Genomic DNA, 14,819 nt, shown 5'->3' with positions numbered 1-14,819 from the left:
GCAGTATGTATGTACGTCAAAGGTATACATATTTCTAACAACTAAGATTATACCTTAGTGATATTTTTGTTTTTAATTTCCATGCATAAAGTTTTGTTTGCATTTTTTCTCTTTAATTTTTTAAAAAAGGGAAATGCCCAAACATATGAACATTGTGAGATATATCAATGCATTAACAATGTTAAATATATTATTTTAGCCATGAAATTTTCTGATCATTTTTTAAACCACTGCATTTTTAAAATAATGTATAACTCTTAGAAAGAAGCTGCATTAAAATAGAATTCCACTTTTATTGTTATTGTTAACCTCTGGCAATAATAAAATTGCAAGGAACATATCTTGCTTGAAGTTGAAGCAAGGAACATATCTATCAACTTGAAGCTGAATTTTGTAGTTAAAGTGTATCTCTGCTAAGTAATTCCCATCCACAGAAATTTCCCACACAATATACATGAGATTAACAGTACTGCATCAGATATGGTCTGCGTTTGGATCACTGGCCTTTGATAGGCTCCAGAAAGTAGCTTAAACATAATGTGTCAAGATATCCTCATGTTACGGACTTCCAGAAGAAGAAATGGCGGACTGAAAACAAATCTGAAAAATTGAGCCAACGTTCGTGGCAGAATGAAGAGCTGGTGCATAGACTGGCTCTTTGATAATTCTTCTCTGGACAAGGAGATGACTTGAGATCACCCACAAGTGCTCCAGGCAGCTGCTCCTCACAAAGAGACTCAAAATAGTGATCTCCAGTGGGTTAAAGTTCTGGGAGATGAGGGAATAGCCATCTTGTTCAAACTGCAGTCAGCACCTTTAAAAGGATCCTGGGTTTGCATATGTCCTTTTCTAATCACTTTTGGAAATTGCTTGTTAACTGCTTTTCAGCTATTATGAACCTTTCAACTGACAAGTTTTACAGTACTGGGTGAGTTTCCTTCAACCCTTAGTGAAGGAAGTTTTAACTACAAGTTTATGAACTTTTTTTTTAAAATCAACAAAAGCGTGATTAAAGAAAGTTACAGATGGACTAGGGGTCTATATAAATTTTAAATAAGATTTTGGAATTAATTATAAAAAACCCCACCCATGGGAAAATGCTTTTGTTTTGAAATTTTTATGAAAAAAAATAAGATTTTTAAAATTGGACACTAGAGGGAACTAGAGGGAACTAAAGATTACAAATAAAGGAGAACACTTAAACTCAACTTACAATTACAAAATGAAGCAAAATATTCTAACATTGGACATACTGAAGGATATTTTCGAACAGTGGACCTAGAAGTTAAATTTAATAGTGTCAACAGAGACATCTGCCTCTATGGAGAGACTGTGTCTAAAAGATGATACGGAAGAGGAACAAGTTTTACCTGACAAAATCAAGACTGAGTTGAAAGTGGACTTAGAAATGACAGGCTACAAGAACGACATGGAAACCAGCTGATGTCTTAATAATTAAAAAGGAAATTTTTAAAAAAAGGAAACCAAGAGGATGACCTGGATAATTTTCCTATATTGGATTTACCAAAGAAGCTTGTTAAATTCAACAATACAAGGCTTGTTAAAGTTTTGAAGAATCTTGTGAGAAGAGACAACGAAAATGAGAAGAAAAGAAATCAAGTTCTTATCTGAATAAACTAAAGATTAAGATTGTTGGAAATAAAAGGAAGGAATATAAAGTTGGTTTACTTGATCAAGGTTAAAATAGATATGTTATTAACTCTAGTAACTCTTAATGGACTTTTGCTGAGACCAGGACTGAAATGACCAAGTTTATGGATTTGTTTATGGTTAAGAGATTAGATATGGCAAGAAGAGATCATTTGTATTTTAAGAGAAGGTGATAAGTTACTAAAATTGTTTATACTTAGAGTGATAAAGGTGGGGAGTCATTTCTTATTTTTCTTTCTTTCCTTTTCCTTTTCCTTTTCCTTTTCCTTTTCCTTTTCCTTTTCCTTTTCCTTTTCCTTTTCCTTTTTCTATTTCTTTTTCCTTTTTTCTTTTCCGCACCTTCTACTCTTTCTTTTTATTCTTCTTTTTTCAGCTTGTATTAGTTTTATTGTTGTAATTATAATCTTTAATAAAATTACAATAAAAAATATTCTCATGTTAGCATAATGAATTCTTGCCAGCTTTTTAAATATACTATCCTCTGACACCTTTAGATTCATACATATTCATAGATACATATTGTACATGAGTTCATATTTTCCAATGTTTCATAATAAAATAGGTAATTCTTTCGTATTCCAAACACTCTTTTACAAATGAATGCAGTCTGAGGGCTCTATTCTAGACTTATTATAGGCTTCCCTTAGTTATAATCCAATGTATTTATCCAATCTGAATGTACTTAAGTGGAAAAGAGTGTGAAGATCTGCCATGATGCCTTGGTAGATAATGGTAGTTTTAGCAAGAATAGCAGCATGTTTTCTGAGCCTAATAATGGGAATGCCCCAGAACCTTCTTGAACTCAGTAAGCAAAAATAAATATCTTTATCAAGTACAAGTTTACATGGAGTAACTATAAAAAATCTTGTAGCATCTATATGGACTAAACTGAAGCCATTGAGACAATATCTTGCATTATGCAACACAGTGATAGGCACACAATAACTGAGATGATCTTAAAATTGGCTCAGATTTTCATAAATTTTAGGGCCATTTTGGGAACACCTCTTAAATTGGTTGGCTAACAATGTTTAATATGAAGCTGTGATTATTTTTTATTATAGTTTAACCATTGCAAGTTTTATGGGATCCCCTCCTCCCCCCACTATTTTCAGGGCCACTTTTCTTGATCTGTATTTAATTTTCCTTCATCTAGCAGCCAATCAAGAACTGCATAGTTTTTACTGATCATTATACTATGGCAAAGTATTTTGATTTTGGATGGGACACAAAAACAACAACCAATTTGGTTTGCTCTCAGGACTAATTGTAATCTGTCCTGAAGGTGAAGGGAAGTGACTCTTATTCAGAGTATTGTCCCCTTAAAAACATGACTTTCTTAAATATCTTTTCTTTTTATTTCTGCAGTTGCAAAGGATACTACAAGATGGATCACACATATTGTGATGTATGGTGGGTTGTGTTGCACTTGCCTGATTTAAATAGTCTGTGGTATGAATTCTGGCATATAGTTGGTTATATGCACCATTGGACAAGAATAATTGTTTCCCTGGAGCTTGATCATGGCAGAGATTCAAGAATCCATTTTTGCTTATCTTCATTCATTCATTCCTGTTCTTCTTTGGAAAACAAAGCTCCAGCATAAGATTTGAAATTGCATGACACAAACAGTGTGGAATGCATTGAGAAAAGTAATGTTGCTGTGCAAGTACACCTTCAAGGTGAACTCAAATCCTGGTGACTTCATGGACATGGACACTGAGTTTCCTTGGCAAAAATATCAAAGTGTTTTGCCATTGCCTTCTGAGAATTTTTTTGGACTTCTGGGTCTAGTCTATAAACCTTATTTTTCTGATGCAGTTTTATTTTGATTTGCACCACAGTTGTCACTGAAACTTGGCAACCAATGGTATCTATGGCTGAAAAGCAAACAGGACAATTATATTGCGACATTAGTGCTCACTCTCAAATTTAATGCATCCTTTCTTTCAGTAGCTGTCTATTCCGCTTTCTAAAAGGATTAATCCTTAAAGCAACATTGGGTCAGGCCCAGCCCAAGAACAATGATGAAACAGTCCAGTCCGGTCCAGTTCCTTTATTGGCTTACACTTTACATACAGAATCTTGCCAAACTAAATCTATACTACAGCAACTAGTGGATATACCCTGTGAGATTCTAGGGAGTGACTATCCTGAATGTCTTTTGCCTCCTACGCTTCTGTTGCGGACTCAGCTGCCTCTTGCCTCCTCCTCTCTCCTGGAATGCACCTCCTCCTTCCCGATAGCCTTGATCTCCCACATCACTCTCCTCCTCGTAGATACATTCCATCACACATTGATCCTTATGGGTTGCAAAGTTATGTCTATTCCTTTTCAAGCAAGACAATTTTAATATTTTTCTTAAATGTAAAGTTGAACTTTTGATATTCTAGCCAAGTGATATTAAGCCACCTATAGCCTATTCTTCCACTTCAGTTATTACTAAATGTTGCTATAATCAGTATATATCTTGATTACAGAGCTGAAAATGGTTGCTTAGATACAATCAAGCAAATGTATGTATGTCTACAAACCATTATCTCAAAAAGGGTTCCTAGTTGGCAGAAACAACTTAATGTGCAGCATTCTAACATCAAGTCATTTCTGACAGAGAGAAACTTATAGACATAGAGATAGAGATACCAGTCAGAAGTGTCGAAAAAGAAGACAAATAACAAAAAAAGAGAATGAAGCAGAAGCTTTTGCTACTGAACCGAGGTTGCATTCCATGGTGAAAATGGACTGTCACACAGGAAATGACACTGTCCTGTTAAATATGGCAAGATAAGCTAGGAGGCAAATATTTTAAAGTTAACTATCAAAAATAATATGGCTTTAGAAGAATTTGTGCATTTGTTCAGTTGAAAATAAACATGCAGTTTTATTAAATCAGTGTTCCATGGTGGAGGGAAATTATAACAAAAGAGTATTGCATTGTTGGATGAGACTGGAGGGGAACACTGAGTGGAGAGTGTGTACAAAGGCACTGGCTTGTGAAATAGAATAGTTTGTCATAGTTCATTTCGGCATTAAATAACCTCTTGAAATGGCTGCCAGAATCAAGCTGAACAAAATCTGTGGCTGTGAGAATAAAAATGTGATTTCTGATGAGCTGAAAGAGAATATCCACTCAGAGTACAAAAATACATTTCGTCACATCTTCCCTGGAGAATTCCTCATCCAGGATGAGGAGGGCTTTCAGGATTAAGCAAGGAATGGACCTGCAGGCTCTCAGCTTCTGAAAGAAAAGCCATGCAGTGCTGTGGCAAATGTGGCAGCTGGCGGTGAAGTTGTAGAACCTATCCCAGTTCCTATCAAAAGAAGGCATTTGAAAGTCACAAGGCAGAACACCCGCAAGGTCTTTGCTGAACTTTGCAGTCTTGATGATTATCAGCTTTGTCAGCAGGGTCTTAGAGTTAACCCTAACTTCACATACAAGCACTACTGTTAAGACCTACAGGTGCCTTTAGCCCCATTGCTTATCTCATGCCTTTGCTGAATACAGAAATCTGCCCTGCTGAAACTTCCTGACCTTTGGTCCTCTGGACTGCCTCTGGATAAACTTCCCTTTTTCTTGTTTAACTTGGAAAACTGGACTCTTGCTTCCTCAGTTTTAGTGACTCTGGTCTGTACAATCTCACAATTGCCTTGTCTTCATAAGTGCTTTGGCTATAAGTCTTGGACTTCTATTTCCTTACCTGAGTACACTGAATGTAAGTTGGTCAAAAATGAATCTGAATGTACAAAAATCATATTTAACAGAATGCAAATAGTGTAGATAAATAAAAATGTCAGCTACTCAACATACACACACATACAAACACATGTCTGGTGAACACTGATACATGTGATAGTTAATGTTTATTTATAGTCATCCCTACATCCCTATGTTGTTCAGAAGATCTTTATGGAACTGTTTGTACCAAGGAATTTGGTACTGGAATTTGGTATATTGGAATTTGCTTATTTCATTTTTATCAGGTTAATTCTCCTTGTAAAATATAATAAAATACTGCTATTTGTTCCCCAAGCAACAATCCAGTCGATCTGGCCTTTCTGTAAACATTTAAAATAGGTGAGTTGATATTTTCCTATAGAAGAGAATATCTGTAGCTCAGGGTTGAACAGTGGAGCTCTTGGTGCTATCTGAACTTCATTGTTTGCTTGTGGACATTGCATTATCCAACAAGGTAACATCATCAGTTTGAGTGTGTGTGGGCTTTGCTGTCTCTTTATATATAGTAGCTTGCCAGTTTTGATGGAGATGTGGTATTGGCTGCTAGAGGAGATGTGTTCCTAGGAACACTCAGATAAGCAGGGATCAACACCACACAAACAAGCAGAAAACAATACTCTAATCAAGAAACCACCAAGGAGGAAAACACCCCCCCACCAAGACTGATATTGGCAGAGTCTGAAATTTGCAAACCTCACACTTCTACATTGAGGCTCAGGGAATTTCCGTGCTTGCCTAGATATTATACTTTATATGTTTGTAAGTCTCTCATCCTGCAAAATCTTTGAAGTGGGAACTCTGTCTCAGTGTTTCCAGTTTGGAATGCTTCCTCTCCACAGGGCCTGGAGGAAGCTCACCCTATTTATTCGAGATCAGCTGCTGTATTATCTCTGTCTTCCTTTAAGTTAGGAAATCCTTATTCATAATTCTATAGACCTTGTTTTTCTTCTGTTGAGGAATCTTGTCTTGTAGGAGTGACAAGAACAAGGCAAGAACAATAATATTCTTGCAGCTATGTCTTTATTCTTAGCATATGCATTACATAAAATGGCCTTTCTTTTCTCTATCTACTTATGAAAGAACTGTTGCTGCTTTAATTAAGGAGAATATATTGATGTTCCATTAACATTTTGCTTCTGTAAAGAAGTTTTCTTTCTATGGATGCTACTAAAGCAGCATATTGATATCTGCCATTAACTCTATGGATTAGCACTTAATAGGTACAGCTAATGTATTTCATAAACTAGCAAAGTACCAACTGGCTTTGTAGGTGATGCTGTACTCATTATTATAAAGTCTATGTAAACTGTGCATGAAATCCTCTCAGATTCATATTATTTTGATATCTAGCTGTTCTTTCATTTTTTCTCACCTATAAATTAGTTGCATCTTCTTAGAAGCATCATTAGCTTTTATGCTTCTGTTTTATACATGATGACTTACATTGCAGTGACACACACTTGAAATGGCATTTGAAGGCCAGTTCATTAATTAATGGATGATGGGTACATTTATTACTCTCTTCTCACTCTCATATGTCATTCACAGCAGTGGAATAGCATTATGATAAATGAAATACCTGATTTTGTTTTTGAACCAACTATTTTTCCCCCTCCTGTGCTCACTTCCTTGCAAATTAAAATGCTTTCCAATCTCAAGTATCTTCTGTCCATTTTTTTTAGAAAATTGGAGTGGTGAAAAACAAAAGAATCAAAATCTCGTTCTCATTGCTATGTACTATACCTGCTATAAAAAGTTAAAAATCAGTTCAGGAAAAACAAATGTGGAAATCCCACCACTGTAGAAACATTATTTTAAAGATATTTTTAAAAATGAAACTCATTTAACATTTGAAATGCACTTTATAAGTCCTAGGCCCAGCTAGGTGGAACTGAAATGTTAAGAAGGGTTGGGCTTGGTTCTAGGTATGGGAAATTATTTGGACAGTCTAGGACTATAGGCTAGACTGAGATGTCATGAAACATTCCAAAAGGAAGGGGTGACGAACCATTCCACAGCATGTCAAGAAAACTTTGACTTAATATGCATTCTAAATTGTAGTGTTAGAATTGTTTTTTGAATATTTCACTCATTCTAGATTTAGACATGCAAAAATTTGCTGTCTCTTAGATGTATTGTACCACACACAGCTGATCTCAAGAAATTACAGTGTACTGTTATGTAGTACACTGTAGACATAATATGTAATTTGTCTCTTTCCCAATAAACTCGCTGAACAAGCAAAATCTATAGAAAGGAACATTTTTGAAAACCAAGAAAGACATTGTCTTATTAACTGGGACATGTCTAGGTGCAATACTAGTGGACAATCTAAGAATTATTGATAGATTCTTAGGTGAGGTGCACCAAGTGGTACTTCAACTTCAATTTACCCCAGGAGGAGGAGGAGGAGGAGGAGGAGGAGGAGGAGGAGGAGGAAGAGGAAGAGGAGGAGGAGGAGGAGGAGGAGGAGGAGGAGGAGGAGGAGAAGAAGAAGAAGAAGAAGAAGAAGAAGAAGAAGAAGAAGAAGAAGAAGAAGAAGAAGAAGAAGAAGAAGAAGAAGAAGAAGAAGAAGAAGAAGACTCTAATAATTTTGTCACCTAGCTTCAAATATCAGATTTTGATACTTCATTTAACCTAACTTTATGTCAAGCATACTTGGAAGCTCTTATCTTCTCAGGAATAATTAAAGTAAAGTAGAAAATTGGCAAAAGCTCTTCTGGAAAATTCATTTCAAATATCCTTGCAGAGACATTTTAGGTAGAGAGAGGAAGTTAATAAATTGTCATGTGCTATTCCAAGCTCTTTTATTGTTTTAGCTGGGTGTACACGGAGAACTCTGTAGCCCAAGCAAAATACAACATATATTTGCAGAATGCTTGCAAAACTACTTTTTGTTTGGTTGACATTGGTTGATTTTATGCATGTTTTCTTTATAAATATTTGAACAAAATAACAATTTCAAAATAATTTGAATTTCCAGAAACAGTATAAACAACCTTCCTTCCTTCCTTCCTTCCTTCCTTCCTTCCTTCCTTCCTTCCTTCCTTCCTTCCTTCCTTCCTTCCTTCCTTCCTTCCTTCCTTCCTTCCTTCCTTCCTTCCTTCCTTCCTTCCAGGCAATTGAGTAAACTGTCAGTAATATGGACTTAGAACCCTGTCTCATATTTTATGATTGTGGCAATAAGAACAACAACAAAATCTTAGTGATTAATTTAGTCCAGTTAAGATCCAGTTTGTGTTGTTTTCCTCTTTCACCTTCCACCATTTTATTTTGTTTCACACTTGCTGAATTCAACACAAGTATGGAATCCCCTTTTTGGTTTCTACATTATTGATTACTTTCCATCCCTTTGGTACTTCATTGTGGTACAGGATAGGATACATCAATATCTGTATATATTGGTAAATCTGACAGATTCATATGTAAAGGGAACTTGTGATAATCTATCTCCAACTGTTTATGCCCACTCAGTATGTTCCGGCAGAGTGGGTGCACTCCATGTCCCTTCTGTTAAATGTTCTCATCATATCGGACTGAGAAATCATGCTTTCTCTATCAGGGTGCCCACCCTCTGGAACAGCACCCCCCTAGAGATACAGAAAGCACCCTCTCTCCCAGGTTTCCAGAAAGCACTTAAGATCTTGCTTTACCCTCAGACCTGGGGTGGATCTGTTTGTAAGGCCCTTGGTTTAGTTTGATTGTTTTACTCCAGGCTGCCTATGGGATTGTATGCTTTTAACATTTTTGATTGCTTTGTATTTGTAAGCCACTCAGAGCTTATGGGAGTAGGTTATTAATAAAGGCTAATAAAATAATAATAATAATAATAATAATAATAATAATAATAGTAATATTACTTGGGAAGGACTTGATAGGTGGATAAAAATGCCAAATCCAGTCTAAACAACTGGCTGACTGTGCAACCACGAACAATAAGAAATACCATTTGCCTGCAAGCAAGAACTGGTGGGATCACAAAACAGACAAAGTAATAGAAAATGAAGAAGCCAAAGTGCTCTGGGACTTTAGAATTCAAACAGACAAGCACCTGCCACACAACACCCCAGACTTATCCATTATTGATAAGAAAGGCAAAAAAGTCTGGATAGTGGTCATTGCAATATCTAGAGAAGGCAGAACAGAAGAGAAAGAACTGAGAAAAAAATCACAAAATATCAAGACCTGCAAATAGAAGTAGAACAACTATGGTAAAAGAAGGCAAAGTTAGTACCAAGAGTTATAAGTGCCTTAGGTGCAATCCCAAAACATCTGGAGCACGACTTGAAGATCATCGGCATTGACAAAATCACCATCAGTCAATTGCAAAAGGCAGTTTTACTTGGAACAGTTTATATCCTGCAACAATACCTTTAACATCATCAAACAACATCTGCCTATCCCAGGCCCTTGGGAAGGACTCGATAGGTAGATAAAAATGCCAAATCCTATCTAAAATGTGGCTGACTGTGAGAACAACAACAACAACAACAACAACAACAACAATACATTTTTGGTTGTCTTTGCACCATCAACTCAATGTTAGCTCTTGGGAACCACATAGGTAGATCTTTTTCCTTCTGCATTACTGATCTGTCAAGAGAGCTAGGTCTTCACATAATACGACCCTTTGAGTCTCATCATTTGTTGTAATTCTGGAATGATTTGTATTCTCAGGTATATTCTCCAATACTAAAGTTCATAAGCATCAGTATTCTTTCTGATTCTTCAAAGCAACTTATGTTTTCACTGAGCCTCACAGGGAAAACCATTGCCTGCACCATTCTGATATTTCTAAGTATAAACACAACTTCTGAATATCTTTTCCAAGATCTTCATCGCTACCCTTCCGAGTGCTAGTCTGTGCATATTTCTTAACAGCTGGTTCCTTTACTCTTGACAGTTGATCCTAAAAGTTAGAAACTATCCACCACCTCAATATCTTCATTGTCAATTTCAAAGTTGGCTGATAATCAAAAGCATAAGTCAAAATATCCCTCATCAAATTCTACCTTAATGCAAAGACTGACAATGCTCTAACAAAATGTGCAATTTCTCAAGTTTTTTTTTCCCCATTGAAAGAGGTGGCTGCTTCTGCTTCTGCTTCTGCTTCTGCTTCTGCTTCTGCTTCTGCTTCTGCTTCTGCTTCTGCTTCTGCTTCTGCTTCTGCTTCTCCTCCTCCTCCTCCTCCTCCTCCTCCTCCTCCTCCTCCTCCTCCTCCTCCTCCTCCAATTTTATTCTCAGGGAATTTTAGAATTACTTTTAAATATCTCTTCTAAGCTTTGAACTTAATTGTTCTAGATGGTAAATGGGCTACTGCTCAGTGTTATTTTTTGCTACACATCTTTCCATTACTACGAAGCCTTGATAGGAGGAAAGGAAAACTTGCTAGGATAATTTTCTTCATAAAGTTTCCCCTTAGGATTTAATCAAAGCATGAAAATTGATGGAAGCTGGAGATGACAGACAGATGATTGTACAATGAAAGGGAGAACATGCATGCTTCCCTTGCTTGCTCATATGTGCATAGCATGGCCAGGACATACAATGAGACCATGTCTATGCATGCTCTTAAGTTTCTCTAGATTTTATAAATATACCTTATTGGGTTTTTTTTATATAAAAAATCAGTAAATTTACTGCTGCCATCACCCTGAAAGATGCACTGCTGAGCACCTCCAACACCTCCAGCATTGCTGTTACTCCACTAGCCACTGTACAGCAGAAAGGCACACCAGTTATTCCTTTGCAGCTCACAATTATTTATATCAAATTATAACAAATTATATTTAAAAAAAACTTTAAAAAGCCACTTTTCTCCCCAATTTCCTTTTTAATGTCCCCTGAATGTAGCATTTGCTTAATGGGATGGTATCCTTGCACGCATAATGTACGCAGTAAGCATAGTGCCATGGTTGGCTAAATTACTAGCAAATTAAGTCTACATTCAGTGATAAATGCTTAATTAGACACTGATTCAAGTATTTGACAATGTAAGCATTTCATAGATATTTCTGGCATATGGTGGCCTGAGAGTGGCCCAAGATTAAAACACAATATTACTTTATTAATTAGCATATTGGGAAACATGGTATATTGTATGAACATATGAAGGTAAGTTTATTGAAAAGTAAAAACAAAACAAAACAAAAATTCTCATTAGAAAATATTTTACAGGAAACCAGTCAATGCAATAGAAATACATCAAACATTGCATATTCATCCAGTCCTTAACAAATGTTTACACTACAAAATTACCCCAAAATTTTAAAATCTGCCTGAGAAATTTTAAGACAAAAATATCAACGCCACACTTGGGAATATCTATAAATACAAGGCATGTTATTTTCTATAGCTTTTTCAGATGCTTAATACAGGTTCAGATGCTTTGAACACTATTATGGTAATAGAAAATGATATTTTGCATACTATACAAAAATATTCAGTGTTTTGTGATACTGATTCTCATTCTGCTGGCATAGATATCAGCAGGACCATATCGGAGAATAAAGAAACTCTTGATTAATTAAGGCATTATGACTCATTTGCTTCTGTTTGATCACAGAGCTCTTGCTTATCCTCTGATATTTTCACTAAAATGGCAACATCTAAGTTTTTAAATTGTATCACAGAAAGAATTAAAAGACAAGCAGATGAGATCAAAGTTATAATAATCACTTAATGTGCAATCTGGAAGGCAATAGTTATGATCCAAATGTGTGTGGGTATACGTTCACAAAGCAACTGAATACAAGCATGGCCTTGTCCAATGATTGAAGTGACAATTTTGTGAGATGGTATCAGCATCTACTCATCTCAAGCTCTGGAGAGACCTGTTCCAATTTATCTAAAAAGTTTATTATTACAATCCCCCCAGGACCTGAACACACTTGCCAGGTTGAACACTGAATTCCTCTGGACAAAGAAGGACCAGAAGACTTCCTGTTGCAGATCCGGTTTATCTTTGGTTCAGTAATGGTGTTTTCCGAATTTGTGTAAGTTGCCTGTTTCCCCCTTGGTACAAGGCATACTGTATGCCAACAATGTATTTGTTTCAATTCCTAGTGAAGCAAGGGGGCTATGCGGCCACCACTAGGAATAGCATTTGAAGCAGTCATATAAGCCTTTCAAAGGTCACTGCTATTTTGATGCTTTGAAAATATATGTTTTATTCATGATACGCCACTCTCTGAAGTCCCTCTTTTGAATTCTTTGTAGAGCCCTAAAATTTACACCCATTTCCATTCACAACCCTGTATTTTGGATCTAACAAATCCATGTTCGGCATCATATGTGTCCCAAAAGTATGGAGGCACTTTGAAACAGCAAACCCAAAATAAATAAATTTCTATGACAAGTGTCACTTCTGAAAAGGAAAATGGTGAACATTTTCCCCCTCCCAGATGGACACTTTGATGCTGAGTCGCTTGGTTTCTTTCACAAAGAGCTGAAAAGCTCCACAAACTTTCTAATAAACATACCACAAGGGAATAGCAAAGTGAGGAAAATAACAAATATGCATGCGTCTGAAAAGAGTGTTAAAAAAAAAAAATCATTGCCATTTTGAGGGAATCTGGCATAAATGTGCCAGACACTAACATCTGCATGGTATCTATTCCTATCTGTAGTAAGAGTTCAGGAATCTTATTGCAATCTTACAGCTTTGCAAAACTACTTTCACTTAAGCAGACTATGCTTGTCTTTCTTTTTTTCTTTTCTACCATTCCCAAATTTCATTCCTATTGTGGTTTTTTTGTCTCTATCACTTTGTTATTAATAGGATTAAAAAATAATCACACTTGATTAATGACAGACAGACAGACAGAAACTTTATTTCCATCACTGACCAATAAAAGTACATTCTATAAAGCAAACAAAGCAAAATTATCCCCTAACATCAATAACTGTTAGCAACTGTGGATGAAGCTTACACATAATGTAGCAGAATTTTGCTGCTCTTACGGAAATACATTTATCTTGGTTGTTTAACAGATAATGCAAATAAAAATTATAACAGTGTCCGAGAGATTTAAAGAAAAGGTGGGTAATCAACTGGTGGCAAATATCCCTGTAGAACTGACAATAGAAAAGAACATATGTGGCTGTGGTTTCTATGGCACCTGTGTCACAGGGCCATTATCGGATTTCATATGGGCTTCCCTATACTTCCCTTCCGAAACAGCTGTGGGGAGGACATGAAATCAGCTAGAGATAAAGTTCTCCTGAATTTGGGGACTGTAATAAGATAGAAATACAAAGCTGGTTTGGGTACTAAGATTTGGTTATTAGCAATTATATTATGAGAAAATGAAGCCGTTTCTGTTGGCCTTCTATATCTAAGATCCTTTGCCTTAACATTGAGCTAGCTTGATCTAACTCTCAGGTTAAAATGGCATCACTGGAAAAACCATAGAGACTCAGTTTCTTTTGAATAGCTAGTTCCCAAGAGGATTTGAAGTTATCTGCCAATATTAGATGGGTCAGTCCGCTGGGTTTGTGATGCAATTTTAACCAATAGGTAAAGATATTTAGCCAGAGATTAGATTCAAGTTTACTGACTCCTGCTTCCTGTTGAAGCATTTGGAACACACTGGGTAACTTGATTAATGGGACACCAATAATTGCTATGTCAAGGACTTTTTTCCTCCTTTACAAACCTTTGATTGTAAACCTTAAATAAACAGAAAAAGAAGTTTCTTCTAAAAGTCATCACAGTCTTCAAACACTTATTTTGAGTACTAGAGTATCAAGTATTTGAATACCATTCTACCTATCTAAAATTGCTTTGGCATATACAAAACCTATTATAATAAAGTGATTATTTAGGCTACTTCCTCCCAGTTTATATGGAAGATCAATTTATATAATAATGTTTTGACATCTATTTTATCCTAACCCGTCCTCTTTAGGAATTAAACATATTTTAACACATATTGCAGAATCATTAGAGGGCAGTTTTTAAAATACAAAATGACTCTGAAAAATGAATTACTGTAAGAAGTGCAAAGTCCTTTTGAAATACCTTATATATTCTCTGCCAAAGGTTATATATTCAATTATTACCTTTCTGCTTATAGAGCTATGACAATTGCACCTTATATAGGGAACATATTAATGAACATAGCAATATCCCATTTTACTATTTGGGAGTGTAGTACCAGCCAATTTTTTTGTTCTGTAAGCCAAGATGGAAAAGAGAAATGCACAAACAGAATAGAAGTAGAAATTACAGATGCTCTCTGTCATCTATCTATCTATCTATCTATCTATCTATCTATCTATCTATCTATCTATCTATCTATCTATCATCTATCTCACACACATTCACAAACAATTTAATCAACATTTTCCACCATTAACTCCAACAATTTCAGATACTTGTAATGTCTGTATTAATGCACAAGTTGTACAG

The 14,819-nt window shown here is 35.8% G+C and overlaps 1 long non-coding RNA gene across 1 annotated transcript in view; it reads left to right on the top strand.

Moving 5' to 3' along the window:
- LOC148216423 (uncharacterized) overlaps positions 1-14,819 on the top strand; it is a 128,583-nt gene that overhangs the window by 36,866 nt on the left and 76,898 nt on the right. The window contains exon 2 of the long non-coding RNA XR_015795423.1: positions 12,285-12,402. This is a non-coding gene — a long non-coding RNA (uncharacterized LOC148216423). The remainder of the gene's footprint in view (positions 1-12,284; positions 12,403-14,819) is intronic.

The sequence above is a fragment of the Python bivittatus genome, unplaced genomic scaffold (assembly GCF_059951505.1).
Source record: "Python bivittatus isolate LINGU-HERP-01145 unplaced genomic scaffold, Pbiv_v1 ctg000060_np1212, whole genome shotgun sequence".
Taxonomy (NCBI): domain Eukaryota; kingdom Metazoa; phylum Chordata; class Lepidosauria; order Squamata; family Pythonidae; genus Python; species Python bivittatus.
The sequence above is the reverse complement of the archived record's forward strand: the minus strand, read 5'-3'. Positions and strand labels throughout refer to the sequence as shown.